Source organism: Podarcis gaigeae (assembly GCF_964106915.1).
Source record: "Podarcis gaigeae genome assembly, chromosome: 4".
Classification (NCBI taxonomy): domain Eukaryota; kingdom Metazoa; phylum Chordata; class Lepidosauria; order Squamata; family Lacertidae; genus Podarcis; species Podarcis gaigeae.
The window spans coordinates 78,902,363-78,923,597 of record NC_139677.1 but is presented as its reverse complement, the minus strand read 5'-3'; the positions used below and the strand labels follow the sequence as shown (position 1 = coordinate 78,923,597).

Below are 21,235 nucleotides of genomic sequence, written 5' to 3'. Positions count from 1 at the left end.
AGCTATACAACATTAGATACCAAGAGTTCTAGAATGATGCAACATTTGTCATAATAAGAATAAGAAACTCACCAGGGCAGGTGGGTACTTGTCAAATCAGAGGCCAAATTTAGCCAGAATGCAGCATTACATTTGGAGATCAAGACTGAATGTTATCAAGATCCTGGGTCACATCCAGTGCCGCAGTTGCTTGATAGCGCCACAGACTTCCACTCGTGCAATGGAACTTCCCTTTCCTTTCATCTCCCCCGGAGCCCTCCACACACCCTCAAAATCTACTCCAGTGTTGGAGGAACCCCTGGACAGATTTGGGGGGCACACACAGGAAAGGGGACTTTGTATCTGCAGCATTGGATACAACCCACCTTACAGCAGCTCAACACCTTACGTGGCAAGACCTTTTACTTTCCAGAGATGACTCAAGACATTTTGCCGCCTAATGCAAATGACCAAGTGGCATCCAGCCCTTTCACATGCATAGACTGACCCAGCAGCCTGTTGCATCTTATTCCAAAATGGCTGAAAGGACAGCATCCTCTATTGCAGCTAAAGGTAGCCAATTAGCTGAAGGGTCTCCAGGCAGGATGAATAGCACACTTGCTGTCCTCAGATGTCCATCTCACTCTGTCTATTGGTATGGCATGTCAGGTGTGTTTCCTGCAGATGCACTCTTAGTTCTATGTGGATGATATACCTGACAATACATGCATTTAGCAATCATGTCTGAGCTACTTCATACAGATATGCATACTTACATATGAAGACCACATTTTTACACATTTGCTGCAGGAAACACTATAGCAAGCATGTCTAGAGCTGCTAGGAGATGTTTTCAGAGATGCTTCAGAAAAACAATGTCAACAGATAGCAGGAATGGGGGGGGGGTTCATCATGGAATCTGCGCAACATGTTGCTGAAGGAATAATCACTGGTCCTGACAGTAAGTCAAGGAAGCAAATACTTTAGAGAAGCCCTTTATTCCTTTTCCATGCTGAACTACAACTGCTGCAGGAGGTCATGCGTTCATTTATGTACATGCATGTATAAAATCTGACATAGTCCCCACAACCTCCTACCTGTTATTTGCCTTCAGAATGCAAGGATGCCCTAAATGGGTCCTTTTTGTTGCCATTTCAAAACTCCACCCGCCTTTGTACTGAATTAGGTAAAAGCTCAGCATTTCCAGAGCTGATGCCACAGCAAGTCAATGATAATAAAGGTTGATATGATTCCATGAATCTTTAAGCAACTGCCTGGAACTAGTCTTCCATGCTTGATGCACTCTGCCTACCTTTTGTAAGATGCCAGATAATTTTAGCTCATGTTGTTGACCCTTTTTGTTTTTCCTGGAGGCAAAGAATGCACACGTGTTCTCACTACATTATGAATCTGCTCTTTTTAATTATGTAAACTTGGTGGGAGGTTAAGACTCCTCATTTGTTTCAATTTACAGCTACCTATCACAGAGGAAGTTGATTCACAGGAAAGAAATCAAAGCTCTTCTTCTTGAAAGCTGATGATCTCCGACGGGCTAGGGACAAAGGTGAGAGCTGTTTCCTAGTTCTGCTGGATCTCTCAGCAGCTGTTGATACAATCGACCATAACATCCTTCTGGACCATCTAGAGGAGCTGGGAGGTGGGGGCACTGTTATGCGGTGGTTCCACTCCTTCCTCCTGGGCCGTGTCCAGAAAGTGGGGGGGGGGTGAGTGTTCAGACCCCTGTGGGGTAGCTCAGGGTTTTGTCCTCTCCCCCAAGCTTTTTAACATCTACACGAAGCCGCTGGGAGAGATCATCATGGGGTTTGGGCTGGGTGTCCATCAATATGCAGATGATACCCAGCTCTACCTCTGTTTTAAATCAGAACCAGTGAAGGTCCTGTGTGAGTGCCTGGAGGCGATTGGAGGATGGATGGCGGCTAATGGATTGAGGTTGAATCCTGACAAGACAGAAGTACTATTCTTGGGGGACAGGGGGTGGGCTGGTGTGGAGGACTCCCTGGTCCTGAATGGGGTAACTGTGCCCCTGAAGGACCAGGTGTGCAGCCTGGGAGTCATTTTGGACTCACAGCTGTCCATGGAGGCACAGGTCAATTCTGTATCGAGGGCAGCTGTCTACCAGCTCCATCTGGTATGCAGGCTGAGACCCTACCTGCCCGTGGACTGTCTCGCCAGAGTGGTGCATGCTCTAGTTATCTCCCGCTTGGACTACTGCAATGCACTCTACGTGGGGCTACAACTAATCCAGAATGCAGCAGCTAGACTGGTGACTGGGGGCAGCCACCGAGACCATATAACTCCGGTCCTGAAAGACCTACATTGGCTCCCAGTACATTTCTGAGCACAATTCAAAGTGTTGGTGTTGACCTTTAAAGCCCTAAACGGCCTTGGCCCAGTATACCTGAAGGAGCGTCTCCACCCCCATCGTTCTGCCCGGACACTGAGGTCCAGCGCTGAGGGCCTTCTGGCGGTTCCCTCACTGCGAGAAGCAAAGCTGCAGGGAATGGGGCATAGTGCCTTCTCAGTTGTGGTGCCCACCCTGGGGAACGCCCTCCCATCAGATGTCAAAGAGATAAACTACCTGACATTCAGAAGACATCTGAATGGATTGCTCTTATATCAGAGGAGCTTTCAGTCACGAATTCTCACCTGCATATTAAAGTGACACAGCCAAGGCACAGATTTACTATCTCATCTGTTGTTTGTGAAACTTGGCCTTAGCCACCGAGACTTGACCATCAAACTTAACAGCCCTGAAATATCTCCAATCATTGTGGAAAATTAACACTCAAATGCCTGAAAAGAAATATATATCTGCCAGATGTCAAAGGGATAACAGTTTCAGCACCAGACAAGCTTCCCTGGAGATGAGAGGCCACTTGTGAAAATCGAAACCAGGTATTCCAAATCATAAGACTAAACAACATTACAATAATAAGTAGAAAAGAACATTCTTTTTAAGATCATGCTTCTGTTATGCAATGGATACCAATTTCCCCTGGCTTTAAAAACACTTCTATATGATAGCAGGAGACGTTGCCTTGGAAACTAGTGTGATCATAAAGCAATAGGCCACAGCTTCTCAAATGTTACCATGTGTGGTGGCGGCGGCGGGGGAATTGCACATCTCTTGTCACAAAAATATCTGCTAAATATTTCCATATAAAGTGTTCTGACCACATATGTTCAAATTAAATTCTTAAGTTAGTGTTGCCAGACGTGTGTGTGTGATATGATATGTGTGTTTTCTGTTTTTTAGCATTATCCAGCTGAATTGTTGCAGACACACTGCCAAATGACAGGCTTAAAAGAGAGCGAGGAGGTTATTTTAAAAAATAGTGAAAGAGGAAATTAGGTGCTCTTGTCTTTTCTTTGTATGAAGATAAAGGGCTGTGCAGGACTTCCCCTTCTCCTCCCACTGTGTGGCTCCAAAATATGTTCTAGGGGCTCCACCAAGCCTCTGAAACAGTTTTTGAGGATGTGGAGGGGCTGTAGGGGAGGGGGAGGAGGGGGGAGTTCCATTCTGTGCGGAAGTCTGCTGCACAAGCAAAATGGCTGTGTTGGCCATTTTACCAATTTGCAGCTTGCTCTAAAAAGATTCAGCTAGATTACAGTAAGGACAACAAGTGTCAAATACTGAAGGGTTGAAATAAGAGATTTTGTACAGTATATGCAGTTAAAAAGATGTTCTGCAAAGAACAGGTTGGATCTATATTTTGTCATTTTTTAGAGTAAGCTCACTGAAAGCAATGGACCTACCCCAAGAATGGCTCAGTACTGCCTAAACACCCTGTACATGTTTGCTACAGTGTTTGCAAACACATTTGTGCTACGTATTCCAGTTCAGGACTGGGGTAGTGAAAAGGTCTTTGTTGAAGGAATATAACTTATTTATATCTAGCTGGAATGAGTACTACTTTGTATGGGACTTTTGGGAAAGATGTGCAGAATTTGGACCTTTTCACAGATTGGCCTGGACTCAAGAGTGAGCAGTTCCCAGGTCCAGAAGTTGGGGACTCCACCAGTTCTAGACAAAATTGCACTCCCTCTGAAGGAAGAGATACATAGTTTGAAGGTGCACTTTGATCCAACTTCGTCACTGGAGGTCTAGGTAACTTCCATGGCAAGGGGCACCTATTATCAACTTAGGATGCTACACTAACTATACCCTTTCCTGAGCAGATATAACTTGATCACCATGATGCATGCATTAATAACCTCAGCATTGGTTTCCAATAATGCACTTGAGGCTGGAGTGGAAATTAAAGCTGGTGCAGCAAACCAGGTTGCTGAGTGGAACACCTGGATGAACACATATTACACTGTGTGCTGACAGAACTATACTGGCTGTCCATCAGCCACCAGGTCATTTCAGTCTTATTAGTTCCATATAAAGCCTTGAACAACTTGCACATGCACCTGTATAGACCCATAAAGATGACTTGATCATCAGGGAAATTTTACTCACAGCATCACACCCTACAGAGTATCAAGGGGCAGTGACCAAGGCATTTTCTGACATTGCCCCTGCATTATGCTATGCCCCTTTCCCCTTGCCATATGTGAAGAATCATCCATCTGTTGCTTCAGACATCTTGTAAAGAGATAGCCTTTTGCCCAGGCTTTCCCTGACCCATAAGATTAGAATCTGTTATTACTGAATTCCTGTTTGTATCTGTTTTCAGAATACTGTTTTACTAGTTCTTGTGCTGTATCTGTTTCCAGGATACTGCTTCACTGTTTTTATGGCATATTTTTTGTATATACTTATTTGATAATTTAAAGCTGCTTTGAAATGTTTTAAATGATTATATAATGTACAAATGGAAGAAGAAAATTCATAGATGGAAAGTTTTCAATCTTTTCTTTTCCCTGTACCCCTAAAAAAAAAGTCTCCAGAGACTGAACAATGTGGATTGGGCACAGGAGGCCTCTTGGGGAAGCACATCCCACCCTAACTAGCCTAAAACTGTTCAGACAAAAAACCTGTATCAAGAGCAAGAGTCTGCCAGACATAACCATCTTTCCAGTTGATACTGTAGTTCAGTGACCCTGAAACAGGAGACTGCCTCTTCTTATGAAGCAATGCAAAGAGTAGTCTAGGTGAAGACTAAAAGGTAAAGGTAAAGGTACCCCTGCCCGTACGGGCCAGTCGTGTCCAACTCTAGGGTTGTGCGCCCATCTCGCTCAAGAGGCCGGGGGCCAGCGCTGTCCAGAGACACTTCCGGGTCACGTGGCCAGTGTGATGAAGCTGCATCTGGCGAGCCAGCACCAGCGCCGCACACGGAAACGCCGTTTACCTTCCCACTATAAAGCGGTACCTATTTATCTACTTGCACTTAAGAGTGCTTTCGAACTGCTAGGTGGGCAGGAGCTGGGACCGAAAGACGGGAGCTCACCCCGCCGTGGGGATTCGAACCACCGACCATACGATTGGCAAGTCCTAGGCGCTGATGATTTGCCCACAGCGCCACCCGCGTCCCCAGGTGAAGACTAAAGTACCTGCTAAAGACATAGATTTTGAAAGAGGGCTCTAGAAACATTAAAGACATACAGCATGGGTAGGCAAACTAAGGTCCAGTGGCCGGATCCGGCCCAATCGCCTTCTAAATCCGGCCTGCGGACGGTCCGGGAATCAGCGTGTTTTTACATGAGTAGAATGTGTCCTTTTCTTTAAAATGCATCTCTGGGTTATTTGTGGGGCCTGCCTGGTGTTTTTACATGAATAGAATGTGTGCTTTTATTTAAAATGCATCTCTGGGTGATTTATGGGGCATAGGAAGTCGTTCATATTTTTTCCCCAAAATATAGTCTGCCCCCCCCCCAAGGTCTGAGGGACAGTAGACCGGCCCCCTGCTGAAAAAGTTTGCTGACCCCTGCCATACAGGATTTGCCAAGACAACACCTTGAAAGGAATATAGAATAAGTATATTTCAAATAAATATATTTGAAAATGGCAAAGTTTTGCAAGAGGCTAATGATTACTGTGAGCCACTTTGACAGCTGACCCAGAGGAAGCAGAGTGGGCCCAGTCAGAGAGTAATCAGCAGGCATTTGAGAAGATTAGGATATAAGATAAGATAAGGACACAGCAGTCCAGAGCCTTCGACTGAAGCACTCAAGTACGGGGACCAGCTGGCATTACAGTGTGACACATCGGAGACAAAGGTAGCAGCTGCCTGGTTAGAGGAGTCTCAGACAGCACCAACTGCATTTACCGACAGTCAGAAACAGAAAGGGAAGATGCACCAATTGAGGGTGAACCATTGATCACTCTCTTTGGGATGGGACCATTCAATCAACTCACATTTGACCAGACTGAGTAACATGCCAAAGCCATTACTGTTGGCTGAAGTCAGCAACTTGTGATTGTTCCCTCCATCTGTGTCTTCGCCAGTATCAATGAGTTGTCTCCCATCTGCTTCCATAGTTCTCCCACTCAGTGCTATCTGCACTAATGGTGAAGCTTTACCTTTCCTGGTAAAGGTCCTCTGGAAGCACATTTTGCCATCTGGAATTTTTGGAATATGAAGATGTGAGGTGTTTTCAAAATGAATCAAATAATTTTGCAGCACCAGCCCAAGACACTTTGTTGTCTAAGCTGTAACAGCAAATGGTGTTTGTAGCACCCAAGGCCAGTCTAGTTAATTTTGTACCTGAGCCAGGAAATCCCACAAGACAAAAGATACAATGTTAATAAAGAAATAAAATTATTTACAATTTGCTACCCTTGGATGCAAGAAGATCAAACCTATCCATTCTTAAGGAAATCAGCCCTGAGTGCTCACTCGAAGGACAGATTGTGAAGCTGAGGCTCCAATACTTTGGCCACCTCACAAGAAGAGAAGACTCCCTGGAAAAGACCCTGATGTTGGGAAAGATGGAGGGCACAAGGAGAAGGGGACGACAGAGGACGAGAGGGTTGGATAGTGTTCTCGAAGCTACCAGCATGAGTTTGACCAAACTGTGGGAGGCAGTGGAAGACAGGAGTGCCTGGCGTGCTCTGGTCCATGGGGTCACGAAGAGTTGGAAATGACTAAATGACTAAACAACAACAACATCCCTTTCATGACACCCCAAAGCAGCTGCCTGAGGTGGCTGCCTCACTCCACCTAATGGTAGGTCTGGATATCTGGTGGTTTATAATCTTCCTTTTAACTAATTTTCTTGAAGAAGTTTATGGCGCCAGGGTCACCCTCTCCCAAGAAATGGGTGCTGCCAAGGTTCTTGAAGATTGAGACACGGTAAAGCAAGAAAACTGTAGCAAGCAGCTGACATCATTGGCAGTAATGTATTATTAAAATATCAGTAAATGCAAGAGCAGCAACAAATGTTCACTGGCTGATCTCACTCTGTTGGGCTGCTAGTCAAATGCAGGAAATTTTCAAAGCTTTCAGTTCCTAATGAGTCTCTAGGGTTCTCTATGAATGAGTTTTCAAAAGTATGTGCAGGAGGTGCAAAGAGGAAGGAATCAAGGGAGTTTAAAAGGACCAGTGGTGATATCAAGCAGTCTGGACCATCTAGGGAATACGGTAATGCCTAAATCATACACAACTCAGAAGTACTTTACTGGTAACAAAGAAGGTCTCACTTCTTGGCCATTCTACTCTATGTTCACCCAGAACTGGACAATGGCTACTATGGAGGAATGTGTTTGCATTTTGCATTTTCTGTTTTTAATATTGTGATTTTATGTTGGGAACTGCCCTGAGATCTATGGGTATAGGGTGGTACACAAATTTTAAAAATAAATAAATAAATATGTTCACACAGCAATTGCATGAGGAAGAGTATCTTAATAGGTCAAGTTCTGGAATTGCTTCCAATACCTGTTTTGTTGTTTTGGAGTTGCTTCTGACTCGATGGCACTTGTGGTCTCTTCCAACTCTATGATTCTATGACCTGTTTTGTTGTTTCTCTGGGAAAAAGCACTACAGATAAAAGCACTACAGCTTAAGAACAGTAGTTTCATGTGTACAATTTAAGAGCAGAATTTCTACCCCTTTGTTTTCACATCTCTGTGTTTCACAATCAGAATGTGGGAGGGAATCTATGGACTGTCAGTTTAGAAACAAGTTATTCTGAAACCTGATCTTAGAAATAATGAGTTCCACTTAACCACTTCTTCCATTACATAAATAAAATGCTAGCATAGTATTAATTGAATGCTTTTCCAGGTGTCCAGTTGTTTTAAGGATGTGCTTTCATTTTATTGTGCAGCATTTTAAAACTCGATGCTGCCCAAAGCCTTAATAGTAGAATATGCTAGAAATCTAAATTAAAAAATACTCTTCCATTACTCATTATTTAAAAATAAAATTGTGTAAAATGAATATAAACCAGATTGTTCTAATAGACGTTCAAGTCGGATCAAATAGGATTTGGATGATTTTTCTAGCACCACCACATATAAGATTTCATTAAAAATGACACCGCATGAGACTAGCATAATGCAACTTGAATCTTTGCAATCATTTATAGGTTATTTGATGCCACTGGAAATTTCTCCTTCTTCCCAGTCAAGGGATTCTTAAAGCAGGTTGTGGAAACAAGTCATGCACACAAGTGGTTGACTCATCTCAAAATTTATATTCCTGACTGCCACTGCAAATCCTCCTTCCCCAAATCCAAGATTGGATTACTGTGCCTTCTCATCCCTCTGCATGCAATCAGCCCTCCAAGGAAATACCTCCATGATCTGCCCAGTTCACATGTTTGCACATTTCCCAGAGGATGGATAACTTGTGGCTTTCCTGTTTAGGGAAGTTTTTAATGTTTGAAGTTTTATTCTGTTTTTAATGTTCCGTTGAATGCTGCCCAGAGTGGCCAGGGAAACCCAGCCAGATGGGCGGCGTAGAAATAATAAATTTTATTATTATTATTATTATTATTATTATTATTATTATTATTATTATTCCAGATGTTGTGGAGTACAAATCCCATCATCCCTGACCATGCTGGCCAGGACGGATGGGTACTGAAGCTCAACATCATCTTGGAGGGCCACAAGTTCTAGCAATAGAGGATCTACCACTGAAAGTCACAGGAAGATCACTCCTTCTTCAATGTTCAAATCACTCCAAGATCCCCACCTCAAAACAGAACCTTTCCTTTTCTTTTTTTAAGTTTGCTGAAATGTGCAGTTATCCTTTTTCTAGGATGACTGATGAAAGGGAAGGAATATTCAGTACCCATATAAAATAAAGTCTACAGAATTATGCTCAAAGCCTGGGCAGCCAGTTTTGTTCCAAGAGAAAAGGGGAATAATATTTTCCATTCTCAGCCTCCACCTCCTTCTCTACCATATTGCAAAGAAACAGACTTTGAGGGTCATACCATGTCCATCTACTGGAACAGACAAACCTCACTAACACCACTTAATCCCTCAAAGCTCGTTTCCCAAAATCTTTATTAAGGGATACACCAAGGCCATCTGAATGCATGTCACGATAAAATGTACTGTCTAACTTAATTCTTCTATCTTACGGGAAAAGCCAGATCATTGAATAATCAGATTTAGCTATCAGTACAGCAGAGGATCTAAGGTTTTAAACCAATTTAAAGCCTGCAAATACCATATGCCAGCTGACAAAATAAAGCAGCATAATTGATTCTAATACTCACCCACTATAAACACCACCATGACAAAGAGAAATGGTTGTATCAAGTCTTAACACAATGGCAACAGGTCGCCTGCGCTCCAGGCCCTATGCCTGGAATGACAAATAACAGTCAGCACAGCCATTCTGCTATCAAATTCTTCCTAAAGGATTTTCACTCATTTAAGTCCCCCACACAGCCTTTTTAAAAATGACACAAAATGTTTTATTAATTCCACTTTCAACTACAGGGCAATATATTGCTCTTGAGAATGACTATGAGGCATACCTGTTGAATACTATGTAGTAGTCCCATCAGTTACAAATCTGCTGATGAGAGACTGGTACTATTTTACAAGGCCTGGCTCAAGTAAAATTGCCCCTACCTTCCTTCATTCTACTTGCACATGAGCAGGTTGTTGTGTTTAAAAAAGAACACCTATAAGCAACCTAAATACAAAGGCAACCTGAACACCATACAGGTTTTGGTGTCCAATGCATTTTTGCATTGCTTGTTGACGATGCGTTTATCTATATGCACTCCACTGCCATAATTTTCCATATATACAATGAATGTAGCTACCTTCTATTTACCTCTTCTCGTAGGGCAACCCCCTCAAAAAAAAGGCAGGTCCAGTTTGCACATAACGCTTGACATCAACAAATCATTGTGCAGACCCTGGAGAGAAGAGGACGGTCATTTTGCTTCTCCTCCAGTCCTGCTATTACTGCTTTACTGTAGGTTAAGCTTTGGTTTGGCTTACAATTATACCGCAATCCCAGGTTCAGATAAAGCTCCCCCAGACAAACCACAAGTTGTAAGCCACAAAACAAACCTTGACTACAGGGTCATAGCCAAGACAGGGTCATAGAGACGTAGCTCAATGGTACAACATGTGCTTTGCATGCAAAAGGTTCCAAGTTCAATCCCTGGCATCTTAAAGTGGGGCTGGAAAATACCCATTGTCTGAAATCCTGGAGGGCCTTACCAGTCAATGCGAAGTACACTGAATTAGATGGATGAACTGTCTGACTTGGCACAAAGCAGCTTCCTATAATGATTATAATTCTGACCACATGCACATTAGCTAGCCTGACACTGAACTACTGTACACATGGCTATTTTGTTAAGCTACTGGATGATAGCAATATATATATGTGTGTGTGTTTTGTTGAGAAGACCGCAGGACACAAAGATTCAGACCGCACAGGAAACCTGGCATAGACTCAGCAGAGACTACTTAAAACAAAAACCCATTGCTGGTTAATTACAGTGAAACCTGGAACCGGAAGGTGAAGAAAGAGCAAATGGTTACATTTTCAGTTCAGCTTTACAGTTTGTTTCATTATACAGTCATACCTCGGGATAAATGTGCTTCAAGTTAAGTATTTTCGGGTTGCACTCTGCAGCGACCCAGAAGTAACGGTGCGTGTTACTTCTGGGTTTTGCCACACGCATATGCGCAGACGGTCAAAATGTGCATGCACGGAAGCGGTGGAATGTGGGTTGCATTCGCTTCAGGATGCGAACGGGGCTCCGGAATGGATCCTGTTCACATCCCAAGGTACCACTGTATTTGAGATATCCCTCAAGGGATACCTCCCATTTTTTGGCCGGCTGAAGGTGGGGGATTACAAAATGAATAGCAAAAAGTATATTGAGAATATAGCTTAGCATATGCATAAAACCATTTTCATGCCTACTACTCTATGAGTTAAGCAATACAGGACTCTTGATACAGTACTCTGCTTTATGCTGTCCATCTCCAAAACTATTGCCTGCATGTATGTTCCCTAGACTTCATGCCAAATAGTTGGGAGAAGCTGTATAGGTCAATAGCAGCTTTCAGGTTTTGTACTGCACAGTAGATTTAATCCTAGGCCTTTCCAGATGTAAGAACTCAGAGAGCAAGGCTGGAAAGACCATGAGAAACCATCAGAGTCAGCCATTCAGGGCTAGATGGTTGGTTCAAAGTAGTACAATGCAGCTCCTTCTAAAACCTTGCTTTCCAGAAGCAGCCTTGAATTCAGTGACTTAGTAAACTTATCAGATGCTTACCAAATGCATCAACATGCAAAACTATCCTGGGAGACACGACACAGGTACAAGCGTGTCAAGAACATTTTTGGTATTCATTTTAAAAAACCCAGCCATCCCCATCTTAATTCAAATCTCTCTGAATCTACACAATTAAAGCCTTTAATTAGGAGACAGTTTTCGCAGGAGAGAGAAGTAGCTTTTTATAGAACCAAATAACTTTACGATGAGCACATCTGCATTGGAAAGGTCAGCTATTAATTTTGTGGGAGCTGCTTGTCATTCTATCACCTGGAAGAATAGCTTTGAAGAATCCAAGACTTAATTATAGCAACAATTCAGTCTCCCTCCTTTTGTGGGCTCGTAAATTTAGGCAAGTGCAACAGTCTACAGAGCATACTGTTTGAAGATGTCTATTGGCTAACTCAATGAAACACTCCATCAGTGCTTCCAATATGCTTTTTTCATGAGCACGAAGCACTTCCAGTGTTTACAGATTAGACATCCTTAACAGGAATTTTGCTTGATTTAAATTGATTTCGCTGTGTCCATTCACAATGAGCACGGTCTGAAGTGAAGATAATGACATTAGCATGACTTGGGCATTGACAATTATATTAGTCATCGTGAACAGAAACTAAATAGTCAGAGAACAGAAAAGGCTTCAAGGGAATTTATTCTCTCCTTATGAGTAAGCCTTCATAGACCATTTCCAGGAGAACACATCATTTATTTAGGAGGCATAAGGTCACATTGACACAAACAGCAAAGAAGAAGAAGAAGAAGAAGAAGAAGAAGAAGAAGAAGAAGAAGAAGAAGAAGAAGAAGAAGAAGAAGTGGAGGGGGAGAATTCTCTCTATGAAAGCCAGATATATAAAATGGAATGTTTACCCATTCACTACTAGGACAGATGAAACTGCCTTATACCAGGCCACGCTACCTATCTAACCAGTGTTTCTCTTTTGAATAACAGAAGTTCTCAAGGGTCTCAGGTAGAGGAAATAACAAATGGAGAGAGTGTTGTTGCATCTGGGTCCTACTTATGGGCTTCTGATAGACATCTGGCTAATCAGGATGTGGAAGAGGATGCAGATGGGGCTTCTGACCTGGTCCAGCATGACTTTTTTTAGGTATCCTCATCATCAAGTAGTTTGTGAGTACCTGATGCTAAAGTGAAGCTAAGCAGGTGTGGATCTGGTCAATCCCTTGGATGGAAAATAATTGCAATCCTCATATAAAGAGTAGAACAGACATAAAATAAAACCATTTTAAAGGCATGCAGATCAGCAGCAGTCACACAAGAATTGTGATGCAGTCAAATGGTGGCTGGTAATTCAGAAGTAGAAACCTCATTTTCAAACTGACTGTACATTACTGATATTTTATGGCACTCTTCAGAGTATTTTCTTTTCAAAGTGGGAATACACACTTGTAGCAATCAAAAATACATCTAAGAATTTCCTTGATTCTATTTATGTGCTGGCAGATTTACAAATGCATATTTAACAGAATCACGTTAAACACACTATGCTCTAAATAATGCATACTGAGTCAGTGATCAAAGTCTTTTTATTATAAAAGTTGGAGAAATATATGTAGTTTTAGTATTACACTGAATTCGATTTTACGCTAATAGATTCTGCCTTATTTTTATTTATTTAGCTCATTTATATACCACTCCATGTATCAAAGAAATCTCTGAGAATCCACATTTTAAAACAGCACCAACCAATTAGATATGAATTCACTAACAGTAAGCAGCATATACAAATACCAGCACTATATATTCACATTGTTGCAGGAGTTAGAAAAGCACAGAGTCTAGGTCTTTAACGCAGTAAGTCAAATAAGATGAGCAAATGAATTGGCCTTCTACCAGATGGTACTCAGTTTTAGAGAAAACCCTTTCTTGAATACATTGCTCTTGAATAAATGAGAATAATTGTTCTAATGTGCTGCCTACTTCCACAGCTTTAACCACCATTAGGCACATTTCAGTGGAAGAATTTCCCACAAGGGAGTTCTGAAAAGATCATAACACACACACATTTTGCCCTTGCTCATCACAACTGCACCATTCAGAGCTTAGCATTTGAGATAGTTTTGCTATTCCCTTATTCCAACCTCGCCCCTCTACCCACTTAAAAAGCAACAACTTGCATTCTGTTCATCGACTTCTTAAGTGAAAAGTTTTCTACTATTTTGTTTTAATTGTCTTGTCTCCTCCCCTAATTCAGCCATAGGTTCTTCCAGGTGGGTCTTTATCAGTGGGATTGTTGTTGTTCATACATGTATGCTTCTTTTTTTGGCAGTGTCCAATATCATTGGCATCAAAATGACATTTCACATTTTTTCACCATTTAATATGAATTTTCCCTATTCCCACTCACAGAGCTACAGTTCCCACAGTTCCCTTTGAAGAAAGACTGTTAACTAATTCTGAGAAATGGAGCTCTGTGAGGGGAATGGGGGGGAGGTCTCCAAACAACTCTCAGCACCATTAAATGGCAGTTCCTGAGATTCTTTAACTGTTTAAAGTGCTATGGCACTGCTTTAAAAGTATAGTGCAGGTGAAGACTATGAAGATTCCTCCACTTGTCCCCTGCTTATGTGTAGGGCTGCTCCAAGCTCTCCTAGTTAGTCTCAGCAATATGAAAATACAGACACCCATCCAATATGGCAGTGCTGCTAAAAAAAAAAAAAATAAAATTATTTTGAGAGTTATAATAGCATCAGTAGGGTATGATCCCTTTTATCAACCTACAGAGAAACCAGGGCTTCAAGTAAAGTCTCCATGCCAAACCTAGATCCAATACCAGACTGAAATACACCTGAATTATGCTGCTGGCAAACTCATTCCCCTGGGTGCCAATTCTTATGTAGCCAAATCTGTTTCTGAAATTGCTTAACACCATTGCTTAACACAGTGCCATGCCTGAAAGATGACATGCCTAAAAAGAAAGAAGTTATTCAATAGGGATGGGAGAGGAAAAATAAGTCTAGGTTGGGACTCTGTGCACAAGAAACATTTTGTTAAGTCAGCCTGGCTCTTTCCCACTCACTAATCTTGAATATAAATGTGCACAATAAAACATAGCTGCTGTCTTAGCCAATTACTTTGAAAATCTGAGCGCCGCTTAAGCATATGATGCTTAAGTGTATACTTTAGCATTTCCTCTTCAAAGGACTCCAATTATGCTCTCCACAGAGAATTTCCCCCTTTTACTGTAGTTAACAGGGGCAAGTCAGTGCTAAGTCAGCTTCCAGGAAAGATACAGGTTCACAGATATGGTAGATTAAAAGTGTTTCTTAATCGAGGAAAGGGCTGCCAGGGCCAGCCCAGCAACAAGTCACAGTGAAATATGTGCTTCTGGTGGCAGACCAGGAGAGGTGGCAAATTGCACCCCATCAGCCACACATAGTGGGGCCCACTGAGGTCACAACTACTGGGCCTGCTCAACTGTTGGTCAACTCTCAGCTGCAGCTGCTACTGGTGTGCCAGTGTGGCATAGCAGTTAAGAGTGTTGGAGTGTGAGAGCAGGGTTCAAATCCCATGAAACTGCCTAGGTGACATTGTACCAGTCATAATCTCTCAGTCTAACCTACCTCACTGGGCTGTTGTGAGTATAAAATGGGAAGGAAGAGAACGACACGCGCCACCTTGAGCTTTTTGGAGGAAATGTGGGATACAGAGGGAATAAATATATAAATCCCACTAGTGCAGCCAGGCCACCCACCTCAAAGTATAACACCGCAGGGTGAGAATGGCCCCCCAAATCCTGGGAAGTGGTGGAAGGGAAGGGAAGGAGGGGGCTGCCGAGGAGATAGCAAGGGAGCTGCAACAGAAGGTGGCAGCGCAATATATAATCATAGAATTATATAGTTGGAAGGGACCAAGGGGGATGTCTACTCTAGTCCAACCCCCTGCAATGCAGAAATCTTCTGCCCAACACGGGGCTCAAACCCATAAGCCTAAGATTAAGAGACTTATGCTTTACCAACTGAGCTATCCCAGCTGTAGTGTTGTACTAGGACAGGGACAGGCTTTGTGACCAGTGTGTCACTTTCCATTTTATGTTAGTGTAAAATCAAAGAATTGATGCTTTTGAATTATGGTGCTGGAGGAGACTCTTGAGAGTCCCATGGACTGCAAGAAGATCAAACCTCTCCATACTGAAGGAAATCAACCCTGAGTGCTCACTGGAAGGACAGATTGTGAAGCTGAGGCTCCAGTACTTTGGCCACCTCATGAGAAGAGAAGACTCCCTGGAGAAGACCCTGATGTTGGGAAAGATGGAGGGCACAAGGAGAAGGGGACGGCAGAGGACGAGATGGTTGGATAATGTTTTCGAGGTTACCAGCATGAGTTTGAGCAAACTGCGGGAGGCAGTGGAGGACAGAGGTGCCTGGCGTTCTCTGGTCCATGGGGTCACGAAGAGTCGGACACGACTAAACGACTAAACAACAACAACAACAAAAATCAAATATAAAATTCTTAATTTTTTTTTAATATCACTTAAGCTGTTTGCACTATAAAACAAACAAAATCATTAAAATGAAACAGCGGTGTCAAAACAGGTAAACACGCATAAAAAAAATAATGAAACAAAAATGCAAGGGAGCCAAACATATAACAGGAACCAGGCTTACAGGTCAGTGGAAGCATGGGCAAAAAGATAAGTCTTAACAGAACATCTGAGGCAATTGGTGGCAGTCGCATGAGGCAGATTGAAGGAGTGGCAACAGTATTATGGGAAACAGAAGTGGGGACACACAAAAAGAGGTGGGGTGGCAACACATGCCACGCCCACAGATGCCAATGAAATTCAGAGCAACATGGCAATATACCCATCAAGAAGCCACAGTTCCGTAATGTAGTATAAAAGGAACATTAGAAACCAGGACTGAAGTGCTAGCATCTGGGAGTCAGGAGAGGGGGGATATTGGTTTGTTCTTGTTCTTTTTTATTATGTATTTTGTGTATTTTTATGTTGTGAACTGCCCTGAGATTTACAGATGAAGGGCGGTATACAAATATAAAAAATAATAATTATAAATAATAATTATAATCAGGTGGATTAACACAATTCCCACATCTAAATATGCCCAAGTATTTACATAATGCAGTTTTTGACTAAATGTTGTTTTCTTTTAAGTTGGCGCAAGTAACAAGTTTTCTGCACGAACTCTAGAACCTCTGGCATGAGCATTCTTGACCTCCTCTGTTGCTTTTCCAGGAGATTTTCCCACAACTGTTGCAGTGTACATTTCCTTATAAAGAAATGATGACTAAGCAAGTGCTGGATTACTTGACTGGCATAGTACAATGGACCCTTGTATGCTTCTTTCTTGGTTGTGAAAGGGAAAAACCAATGCCACCACAGTCCAGTAACTCACTTAACATCTCTTAAACTACATTCTATAAAGTTTTACAGTGATTACCCTGCCCTTCTCTCAGCAGTCCATTGAGGCACAAACCAGCATTGCCTAATTCATAAAGGCCAAATTAAAAGAACTAAGATAGAAGTTATGAGAAGATACAGTCAAGATCACATAGAGATGTGTTTTTTCATGTTAGTAAATGGCGACAGGGAGGGGGATGAGTCTATTTTGAAATGTTTAATTCTTACCCGTTGCCCCATTTTTCAGATTAAAATCTCCCTATGAAGTTGGCAATCTCTGGAAGCTAGCTTTCTACAAAAGCTGTAAGTGCTCTGGATGCAGACAGGGATATGACACCCAACTAGGGATTCAAGGAAGCACATCACAGGATGCAGGAGACAAGAAAAGTAAATGATTTTTGTGAGAAGTCTCACAAACTGTATGAGAAAGGTTGGAAGGAACAATCAGAAATACAGTGGTACCTCAGGTTACAGATGCTTCAGGTTACAGACTCCGCTAACCCAGAAATAGTACCTTGGGTTAAGAACGTCGGTTCAGGATGAGAACAGAAATTGTGTGGCAGCAGAGGGAGGCCCCATTAGGTAAAGTGGTACCTCAGGTTAAGAACAGTTTCAGGTTAAGAACGGACCTCTGGAACAAATTAAGTTCTTAAATCGAGGTACCACTGTATATTAGAAGAGAAGAGATATTGGTATACGTATAGAGGGGGAATAAACCAACCTTGAATTAACAATAGAAGGACAACAGTACAAATGACATCAAAATTCTGGCAGTTAAACTGTTGGTACAGAGGTGAGAGGAAATTACCAAAAAGGAGAGAGGGGGCCACACAGAAATTTGCAGTAACCAAGGCATGATCTGGCTATAGCAGAGAGGATGAAAACTGAATGTATCTATATATTCTTCTCTATATAATAAAAATCTAAGGCTGTCATCATGCAGCTCCCATCTGGTACCATGTGTTGTCTTCAACATGAAGTTCCAGATTTATTGTAGTAATTTAGAATAGCTATTTTATTAACAAGCCCACCCTCATATATGTATGACATGCATCAACTGAACTTAGCCTTCTCCAGCTTAACAAACCAACTGGCAGACCTGTTCTTAAATTTCCACTCTTCTCAAAGTTACATATTGTCACAGGTATCTGTTAAAAAAAAAAGGCTGCTGAATAGGAGGAAGGAGGAGACACAGAATGGAGGGGGGGAGTCCATGTGCAAGGGGGAGGTGAAAAAGGGAGGAGGAGGAGGGTGGAGAAAAGGGTTGAAGATAAGAATTGGTGGTGGTTACCAAAAAAGAGAGGAAGGAATAGGAGGCCTGAGAATGGGGGTAAAGATGAGAGTGGAGATACAAAAGGGGTTACGCAATAGGAGGAGATGATGGCATAATGCAGGGCTGCAGACCAGAAGACAGAAGTAGCTCCAGAAATGGGGTTAGGAAGGAGAAATGGGAGCTTAGTAATTGCATGGGGTAAGAAGGGGAGCCTCTAGGGCAGCCTTTCTCAACTGGGTTGTCAGATGTTGTTGGACCACAACTCCCATCATCTCTGACCACTGATTAGGAATGAAGGGGGTTGCAGTCCAATAGCATCTGATGCCCCAGGGTTGAGAAAGGCTGCTCTAGGGCAGTGTTTCCCAACCTTGTGCCTCCAGATGTTTTTGGCCTACAACTCCCATCATCCCTGACCACTGGTCTTGCTAGCTAGGGATGATGGGAGTTGTAGGCCAAAAACATCTGGAGGCACAAGGTTGGGAAACACTGCTCTAGGGTGATGGGGGTGAGCAGATCAAGTGCAGCCCCTAGTCTAACGAAGTCCTCAGGACATGACTGCAGGACATCAGTACAGACAGTGTACCAAGGCAGATATGTATGCATACCAAAAGATTTATTCTTCTCCAAAGAAAGACAGCTTCATCCTCATTGTTTCACATAGATGGACACCCATTCAAAATGGCTTCTTCAGCTAAACTGCTTCAGTAGCAATAAAATACTGACATTTTATTTCAGCCAGTCAATTGAAAACACACACACACACACACCTGCTCTTCATGAGTTATACTCTCATATAGGTTCGTTTTTATTATTCCAATACAAAATGGCAGAAATTGATTTTAAATTTTGACTTCCTTTGCCAGAAGTACACTAGAATTAAATTAAATCACTGAAAATAAATAGTGACATGCATGGCCCACAGCTGCTAATTTTACATTTCTGTTTACTAAGATGACCCAGATTATAGCTTCTCCTTCCAACCCCCTGCAAGTTATTATAAGGAATATGTCAATGAGAAAGAGGTAAATTTCATGGTAATCCCAAATGCCAACATTTTATTCCAAGATAGTGCATTATACTTGATACATGCTACTTATTTATTTTAAATATCACATTTTGTTTATTTTCAGGCTGCCAAATACAGGAACCTCATCTGAAAGGAACGTGGAAAAACCTTCCACTGTTATTTTTGTAAAGTGTCAACTGGCAATGCTTAATCAGCCCCAAGTAATTTTGCCTCGTTTAGAGCAACAATGCTTTCCTCTGCTTACTTCCAAAATAAAACAGGCCAATTAATTCAATGGCTAGGAAGCATGCTAGCTTTGACACCATCTCACAGTAAAATCTGAGCTATGCTTGTTATAAGCTATGTATTAACACTGCAAAATAAAAATAAAAATGCTATACCACTTCAGCATTGTTTCAGAAATGAGATTCTCTCAAGCACCACCAACCTCCTCTTCTGCATATACACAGCCATTTTTGGCCGCAAAATTTATTTCTATTGTATAACTACTGCTTATTATGCAAGTTATATAGATTTGCAGCGTGATTAATTTGCGGCACGTTACATTTTTTAAGGAAGGGTGGTGATTTGGAAGCAGTTTTTTAAAAAATTAAAAAATAAGGTTTGTTAATATGAGGACCTCATCCGAAGCAATATGAAAATCTTCCACTGTCTACCAATGCCAGGAATCAAATCCTTGGGTAGCAGCAGCAACCTTGCAGTTCTTTGTGCTAAAGAAGCTAGTTCCTTAGCAACCAATGAAGACAACTGTGTTGCCAAGGAAATGTGAAAGACATTTATAAAAAGTATGAAAGAAAGCAACAGCAGAAGCCACACGCACACCCTCCTAGTCATTTTTGTACCACACACGACAAAATATTTCTCTTCTTAAATGGGGCTAATGCTGGGTCTAAGGAAAGTTGCTTTACCTTACTGTGGGTTTCTTTGTTTTGACAAATGTCTATACAAATACAGAACTTTCGGCCTATGCCACCATCTCTCAAGTAGTAGTGGAATTCCCAAAAGTAGGCAAAAGGTTATGTCTCAGTAGTAAATTACATGCTTTGTGTACAAGAGGTACAAGATTTCCTTTCTGGGCAGCCAATATTGAGTACAGTGGTACCTTGGTTCTCGAACTTAATCCGTTCCGGGAGTCTGTTCGACTCCCAAAACCATTCGAAAACCAAGGCACGGATTATGATTGGTTGCAGGAGCTTCCTGCACTCAATTGGAAGCCGCAGAAGCCATGTCGGATGTTTGGCTTCCCAAAAATGTTCGCAAACTGGAACACTCACTTCTGGGTTTATGGCGTTCGGGAGCCAATTTGTTTGGAACTAAGCCATTCAACTACCAAGGTACCACTGTATTGGCCCTCTTCTATGTGATAGCCCCTCTGATGTTTGAAGAAAGCAATCACACACACTCTCTAGTCTTCTATTCTTCAGGCTAGAAATACCAGTTCCTCCAATCTTTCCTCGCTGGAATTATTTTCAATATCCCTGGTAATTTCCCCAGTCCTCCTAAACCTGTTCCAATTTATCAACATCCACCTTAAAGTGCAGTACCCAGAACAGGACACAATACACCCGATTAGATCTGGCTACTTGGAAACTACTATTATTTTATTGCAGCCTATATCATGCTAGCCATGTTTGCAAGCTGGCCACAACCTCCTCCCCCCAACTGGCTGTAGCCATTTACTCTATAATCACCACAATAACTAATATGGCAAAAGAAACAGTTGATATAATTGTGCTGTTCCTTCCTGGAGATGTCCAAGATGAAACAAAACAGCCACAATGGTAAGGGATTCCCGAAGCACTCTAAAGTTCAGACTTCAGGCAAGTTGGTAAAAGCAGCAATATCAAGCTGACAAAGTAAAATTGTCTTTTAATTGACCTCCATCTCTTAGCAATTACC

General features: G+C 42.1%; 1 protein-coding gene and 1 long non-coding RNA gene across 5 annotated transcripts in view; one reads left to right on the top strand and one right to left on the bottom strand.

Moving 5' to 3' along the window:
• Positions 1–21,235, bottom strand: part of DCLK1 (doublecortin like kinase 1) — a 198,734-nt gene that overhangs the window by 148,804 nt on the left and 28,695 nt on the right. The window lies entirely within an intron of this gene.
• Positions 946–19,294, top strand: LOC310844013. The gene is made up of 3 exons (XR_014563881.1): positions 946–1,543; positions 17,284–17,339; positions 19,261–19,294. It is a non-coding gene; the product is annotated as an uncharacterized lncRNA (long non-coding RNA).